Raw genomic sequence first — 9,058 nt, 5'->3', positions numbered from 1 at the left:
AGATATTCTATATATATATATTAATATATATAGAATATATAAATCATTATATTAAATATATATATATTATATATATATATAAATATATATATATATATATATATTATAGATTATATATATATATCTATATAACTATATATGATAGTAGATATATATATATATTATATCATTCTATATATCTTTAGAATATATAATATAAATATATATATTTATCTAAATATATTTTTAAAATAATATATATATATGATAATATATATATATATAATAATATATATATAGAATATATATATATATATAGATATATATATCATATATATCTTTTATATATAAATTTTATATATAATATAATATATAATATATAGATATATATATTATATATATATAGATATATATACTAATCAGATTTATATTTTATATATTTATTATAGATAGATATATATTAGATATATAGAAGATAATAGATACTGATATATATTATAGATATAATATATTATATAATAATATTATAAGATATATATATATATAAATATATAGAGAATTAAGAGATATATATTAATATATAGAATATAATTAGAGATAATATAATATATAATAATTATATAAATTATATATATTATATATATATAGATTATAATATAAATATATATTAATAATTAAATAAATATATATAATATGATTATATTAAATTATTATAAATATATATATCATATATATAATTATATATTTATAATTAATATTAAATATAAATATAATATAGATATATATAACATATATATATATAAGATAAATATAGAGATAAATAAATATATATAAATATTATATAAATTATATATAGAAATTATAAATAATAAAATATATATTATTATATTAGATATAAAATATATATATTACATTAATAAATTAAATATTTAATTTTTTAAAAAATATATATATAATATATTTATAAATATATATAATATTAAATATATATATAAATATATATCAAATATATTTTAATAATAAAATATATATATATATTATATAGCATATGAGAAAAATAATATAAATATTATATTATATTATATAAATAATAATATTAATAATTAAATATAAATATTATAAAATATATATTATATTAATATATATATATAAATTAATTTATATAAATTAAATATATTATAATAAATATATAATATAAAATATATATATATTAAATATATAATATATATATCTATATAATACAGATATATAAAATATATATAAATATATAAAATATAAATATTATATATAAAAATATATAAACAATATATAAATATATATATATATAATATATATAAATATATATTATATATTAAATATAAATATATAAATATATATAATAAATATATTATAAATATATATAGATATATATATATAAAATATATCTAATATAAATATATATTATATATAATAGAAATTATAATAGAATATAAATATTATAATATAATAAAATATATTATATGATATAATATATATATATATAAATATATATTATATTATTATATATATATTATATTTATTATATTAATAATATAAATAATATAATAATTTAATATATAATATTATTTATAGATATTATATATATATATATATATTAAATTTATATATATATATATATAGATTATTTAATATCTAATATAATAATATATAGATTATAATATATATATATTTATATATATAATAATAATATATATATATATTTATATTATTATATATATATTTATATATATATATGTATTTAATATTATATATATTTATATATATATTATATATAATATATATTATAAATATTTATTAATTTAATATATATTTATATATAAATATATATTTATATATATATTTTATTATAATATATTTATATTATATAATATATTTATTATAATATATATATATATATGAGTATATATATTTATATATAATATTATATATATATATATTAATTTTTTTTTTTTTTTTTTTATATATTTATATAGAATCTTAATATAATATATATATATGTAATATATAAATTATATATATATATAAGAATATTTATATTATAAATAATCTATATATATATTATATAATATATTTATATATATATATATTTATATATAATATATATATAGATAATTTAATAATAATATATTTATTATAATATATATATATATATATATATATCTATATAGATATATATATAGATATATAGTACACATACATATAGTATAAAGGTATAAGCCATGAAGGAAAGATAAACAACGTTGTTTATCTTTCTTTCGTGGGTTATAACTTTATTTATACATTTATCAAGTTCCAAACTTTCGTGATTCAGTTATACACACATCTAGTAAATCTAAACAAACTGTCAAATCAGCTCATCAGTGGAGCCTAAGGGTGAGAGATTCTGTTCCTAACAGACCAACCAATGACCCAATTACCGAACAAAGAGGAAGGTACTCTGAATGAAATGTCATGGTTCATATGTATGAATACCTAATTTACTTACTTGCTACCTACATTATGAGAATGTTGAACAAATACATTTCAATACTTTTAATAGGCTACTGATTACAAAATTTCTAAAAAAAACCAATCATCTTTTAATTAGATATACTAGCTAACACCTTTCAAAATACACACAAACCATTCCCAGTCCATATTATCCAGAAATCCTGATCTACAGAGTCCAAATTACTGAGGTTTGAATATACAGTATATTTAATTTTCTTTAGTAAGCTTTTATGCTCAAAAGTATCATGACTTGACAAACTTGACAACCAAAAATATCAAAGCAACTAATAACTCAACTGTTCACAACAGAACTTTTAAAGATGGGAATATATTGCTTCCAAAAAGGTATGGGTTTTCATTAAACAGCTATTTTCTGTAACATTTAAAATTTGAGTTATTCATAGGATAAAACAGAAAAAAAAAAATTCTCTTTGACAATCTCTCACCTTACGGAATATGGATATTGACAGCACTACTGAACCTGAAGTTTTCATAATGAGAGCATAATAAAATAAAATAAATATTTTAAAAAGTTCACAGATATTTAATAACATTTATTTCAATGAAACATTTAAGACTCTCCTAGTCCTTGTACATCCAATCTTTTCTTAAATGACAAAAACACTCAGACAGGGTAAAGTTAGAAGTAGTTCGACAGCTAGGTGGGAAAAGGAAAAAGGGAACAAATGAATGACAAATCAAACATGTTTTTGTGAATCTGACCTGCTGCATCTCGAGTTTTATATTCACTACTTCTCAGGTTATGGGTATTACATTAAAAGGAATACCAAACATCCATGAACTTACCTAAAGCCTGCACGGATTTGACTAGACATATTGGAGTATCCTTTGTACTTGCAAGAAAGATTTAGATCTCGCAAATCATCAAAAGCGGTATTCTTTTACTATTCGTTACTTTGTTACCAGCACCTGAAAAAATAGGCATGCATTTAATGTTCCACCTTCACAGCCTTTCCTTTATTTTTCAGAACAAAAGTCTAGGCTATTAATAGTAACTGAATGCATGAAATATATTTCACATTTCAATAACGAAAGCATTAATATAACAGTCCAAATAACTGAGGCTGATTGAACACTGAAGTGACTAATTTCATATGAAACCAAAGGAGAGAAGTGGTGAAAACAAATAATGAGAAAATTTGCATGAAATCACGTTGAAGTCAAACAAGGCATAACCTTTTCATTTTCAAACAGTCATAGAACTTACTTTATCTTCACCAGGTAAGGGTTCAATTCCAGTAATCTTTCTCCCTTTTGCATTCTTTCCTCGTGTCGATCTAACATTATTTGAGTAAAATATTTCAACTGCTCTGTTTCATAAAATATACACCTTCCATCATATGTGCCAACCACAGTGAATTTCCCATTCTGAAAGATAAAGATAAAAAATAAGTGAAAAACTTATACAATACAGTACCACGACATAGCAGGAAATGAACTTGTAATATGGAATTAAAAATATGTACAAGGTTAACACTTCCTTTCGGGACTTTAGTAGGATATACATGTTAAGTGGCACCCAGTGCAGCTACATTGTTGGTCTTTTTAAAATAGAATTTTATTGCCAATCACATAAGTGCATTTAAAATCCATAATACTATTGTAAATTACAATATTTATTGTGATTGAATATAATAGCCGTTTCCACAGCATTTAATTTGTAGAGTCTTTTCCATGTGTCTTTAAATCTTATTTTCATTAGAATATCGTTGGTATATTAAGTTTCCTAAGGTCATATAAAGATGCTCTCTGGTGACTGATTTCTCCTGTCATCCAGTTACAGTTACAAAGCTACTAAAATTAACATAAATACTCACCTGGCAAAAATTGGCTGCCGTGATGAGATTGGCTTGCCCTTCCACTTCATTCCAGAGAACTACTCTTTTATCAGGTATACTCCATAATCTCAATTTACCATCCAAAGCACCAGATATAAGTAACGATCATCCTGCAAAAACAAAAATAGGAAACTAGGATTAATAGATGATTTTTGTTAGTATAATAGAAAGTATATCTACAACTCTGCAACAATTTTTTTTTGAGTTGCCAAAACAAATAACTAATAGGCACTGAGATAATAATTTTGAAGCCTAATGAAATATTTTATTTCTTTTTTCCTTTTTCCAAAAAAGTTTGGTGTCAACTGATGCATTTCATATGACTAATTAAAAACTTCCTCACATTTGTTACATATCCACCTTGCTTTAAAATGGTTTGATTTACAAGTATGGATGAGTATCACTCATGCTTTATTTGACACATGGCTACAATTCTCAATGACATTTCATGGCCACATTTCTCAATGATATTTCAAAGTGTTGGTAATTTTACTTGTCCAGTGTTGTTAACAATTTGGTTGTTAAATTAAGCTAATAGATAGATATAAAACAACAGAAAAATGCACTATTCCAAAAAGCCAATTTAAAAACTCAATAACAACTTTATAAGAACAAATACACTGGGCAGAATATATCTGAGAGGTGAATAAGAGATATGAGGGGGGAAGAATTTGATTGATATACTAGAGGCCAAAAACCTAAATGTACACTTAGGAACAATTCTACAATTTTTGAAGTAGAATCAATAATACAGAAATTTATAAAAAAGGAAAATATCATGTTATGGCACAATCATTGGAGAGATGAATTTTTGCTGACACTCAAGTGACATCTCATATAGTCACTAGATTCACTTACAGAATGTGTAATAAGGAATCCAACCTAATCATTTGGGAATTGAAGTTCGTGGCTAAGGTAATACCAGCAATACATACCTCAATCTTATGCGATTTGAATTGTGCAAATTCTTTTAATTGGAACCTAACTAATTATCATAACAGAGTTTTTCACAGACACAAATACAAACACATTTTCAAATCATCAAGAAACCCTGCAAAAGTGTTTGTTTAATTTTTTATGTGATTTACAGGTTTTCAAGCTTGTGTGTGTAAATTAATTAACATTAAATAAAAATAATAATTCTTGTTCTCTCTCTCTCTCTTTTCTTCAGAAGCGAGAATTTTTATAGTACACAGATGGATGTATGTTTATTAATATTTTCAAATAATAATAATAATAATAATACTAATTATAATTATAATTATAATAATAATAATAATAATAATAATAATAGTAATAAAATAATAATAATAGATCAGAAAAACCAGGAAACATATCCACAAACACAAAGCACTACACCCAAGAGCAAATACTGGATCAGACTATACATAACACGAAAGGAAGGAGGGAGAGGACTACTAAGTATAGAGGACTGCGTCAACATCGAGAACAGAGCACTGGGGCAATATCTGAAAACCAGTGAAGACGAGTGGCTAAAGAGTGCATGGGAAGAAGGACTAATAAAAGTAGACGAAGACCCAGAAATATACAGACAGGAGAATGACAGACAGAACAGAGGACTGGCACAACAAACCAATGCACGGACAATACATGAGACAGACTAAAGAACTAGCCAGCGATGACACATGGCAATGGCTACAGAGGGGAGAGCTAAAGAAGGAAACTGAAGGAATGATAACAGCAGCACAAGATCAGCCCCTAAGAACCAGATATGTTCAAAGAACGATAGACGGAAATAACCTCTCCCATATGTAGGAAGTGCAATACGAAAAATGAAACCATAAAATGATATTGTTAAGATACAATAAAGTTTGTTCATACTTACCTGGCAGATATATATATAGCTGTATTTCTCCGAAGTCCGACAGAATTTCAAAACTCCCGGCACACGCAGTGGTCGGCCAGGTGGTTAGTACCCATTCCCGCCGCTGGGAGGCGGGTGTCAGGAACCATTTCCATTTTCTATTCAGATTTTCTATTCCCACTGTCTCCTGCGGGAGGTGGGTGGGTACTTTGATATATATATCTGCCAGGTAAGTATGCAAAAAACTTTATTGTATCTTAACAATATCATTTTGTTCATGAAACTTACCCAGCAGATATATATATAGCTGAATCCCACCTTTGGAGGTAGGGAGAGACAGAAAAGGATTTTGGAAACATATTACATGCAGATGAATAACATCTTGGTTCCTTACCTGTTAGCATAGCTGACTTCGTGATTACTGTCACCCAAGTCTGCTACTGCTTTACTAGTCTCTCCAGCAAGGTAGTGGACCCTATATAGCTGGTGAGTTCTAGATGATCTGTCAACGGGAGCGTGACCACAATGTGACTAGACCATTTTGACCATACTATGAGGGCAAACGAAGTAAAAAAATTCACCACCTGACCAGCCTAACAATTTCATTCCACATCACTTAGGCTAAAGGAAAGGAAGTCCGGCTCAGGCGGACGACCTTACAACCATAAAACAATCCATAAAAAACTCACCTACCCATTTCCTACAGGGTAGGATGAGTGCTACTTCCAGCCCCCAACAAAGTGTCTGCTGCGATGTATGGTCCAAGCGCATAGCCAGTTCTCGTATGTGTCTTCACATCCCACAGGTAGTGTGAACGCGAACACCGAGTTGCTGCGCCAAAAGGTGGCATTCAGAATGTCATTGAGTGCCATGTTCTTTGGAAAGCTACCGAGGTAGATATAGCTCTCACTTCATGGGCATTCACTTTCAACAGCTTAACATCACTGTCTTCGCAAGATGAATGCGCCTGTCTAATGGTGTCTCTCAAGAAGAATGCCAGAGCATTCTTCGACATCGGTAAATCTGGTCTTCTGACCGAACACCATAAGTTGTTAGAGGACCTCGACATTCCTTCCATTCTTTGTAAATAAATCTTAGAGCCCTGACAGGGCACAGGACTCTCTCTGGTTCGTGTCCAATGATTTCCGCATACCCTTAATCTCAAAACTTTTGGGCCAAGGGTTAGAACGGATTTTTCATTTTTCGCTAGAAACGTAGGACTAATGAGCAAACAGCATTATGTCCCCTAAAACCAATATGCTTGCTAAAGGCTTGAATTTCACTAACCCTCTTCGCCGTCGCCAGAGTCGTTAGGAAAATAGTTTTCTTAGTAAGATCCCTTAATGAGGCATTCTGAAGGGGTTCAAACGATTTGACATTAGGAATTTAAGTACTACATCCAAATTCCATGATGGTAACTTAGGTTGAGGAATCTTTATAGTCTCGAAAGACCTTAAAGATCGTGGATATCCTTATTATTTGCCAAATCAATTCCTCTATGTCTAAAGACTACAGATACATACTTCTGTAGCCTTTGATTGTTGAGACTGCAAGCTTTAGGTCGTTTCTCAAGTAGAGCAAAACGTCCGCTATTTGGCTCACAGAGGTCGTGGTAGAGGAAATGCGTGTTCTTCTGCAACCAGCTCCTAAACGAAGCCCACTTCGATTGATAGACTCCAAGCGTGGAAGCTCTTCTCGCATTGGCGATTGCTTTTGCAACCGGTCTAGAAAAACCCCTTGCTCTGACCAACTTTTTGATAGTCTGAATGCAGTCAGACTCAGAGCGGGGAGGTTTCCGTGGTATCTCTCGAAGTGGGCTGTTTGAGTAGATCTGTCCTCATGGGCAATGTCCTCGGGAAGTCTACTACAAAGGTCATGACCTCTGTGAACCACTCCTTTGCTGGCCAGTAGGAGCGTTAATGTCAATCTCGTCCCTTCTGACATTGCAAACTTCTTCATTACTTCTCCAGAATCTTGAACGGGGGAAATGCGTAAAGATCCATCCCTGTCCAGTCCCAAAGAAGTGCATCTATTGCTATTTGCTCCCGGGTCGAGCACGGGGGAGCAATACAACGGAAGCCTCTTTGTCTCGCTGTTGCAAAGACGTCCACTAGAGGACGTCCCCATAACTTCCACAGCTCTCGACACACATCCTGATGCAGAGTCCACTCGGTCGGCAGCAGTTGACCTTGCCGACTGAGGAGATCCGCCCGGACGTTCTCCACGCCTGCAAACGAACCTCGTTAGAATCGTTACTTTCTGAGTTCTCGCCCATAAACAAGATCTCTCTCGCTAGGTTGAACAACGATCGCGAGTGAGTCCCTCCTTTGTTGTATGTATGACAGAGCTGTGGTATTGTCTGAATTTATCTGAACTATCTTGTTTGAGACTTTTTCTTTGAAAAACTGAAGTGCCAAGTATATGGCCGCTCTTTGAGATTATGTGCCAGAACACCTGTTCCCTCTCCAGGTGCCTGACACTTCCTCCCTCCCTAATGTAGCTCCCACCCGGTGGTGGGGACGCGTCTGAGAACAACACTAGGTCGGGGCTCTGAAGTTTGAGGTTGGTTGGTTGGTTTTATAAAATTTTAGGTGTAACACCAAGCACTGGGGCAGCAAAGGCCATTCAGCGCTTACTGTATAACTATGATACTATAAGACGTGTTATATCATATAAAAGCAGGTTTTATTTCTTTGAGGTAATTTACTATGTTTTGAAGCGGTGGGGCATTTTCTCCCCAATAGTTCTTTCAAGTGGTATGTATATATGTTGTTGGATCTTCGTTTTCTTTCGAATTTATTACATTCAATTAGCAGATGACGGACTGTGACCAGAGTACGACAATGGTCACAGTAAGGGGCCTGTC

This window comes from Macrobrachium nipponense, chromosome 36 (assembly GCF_015104395.2).
Source record: "Macrobrachium nipponense isolate FS-2020 chromosome 36, ASM1510439v2, whole genome shotgun sequence".
Classification (NCBI taxonomy): domain Eukaryota; kingdom Metazoa; phylum Arthropoda; class Malacostraca; order Decapoda; family Palaemonidae; genus Macrobrachium; species Macrobrachium nipponense.
Note: the sequence above shows the minus strand (reverse complement) of the source record.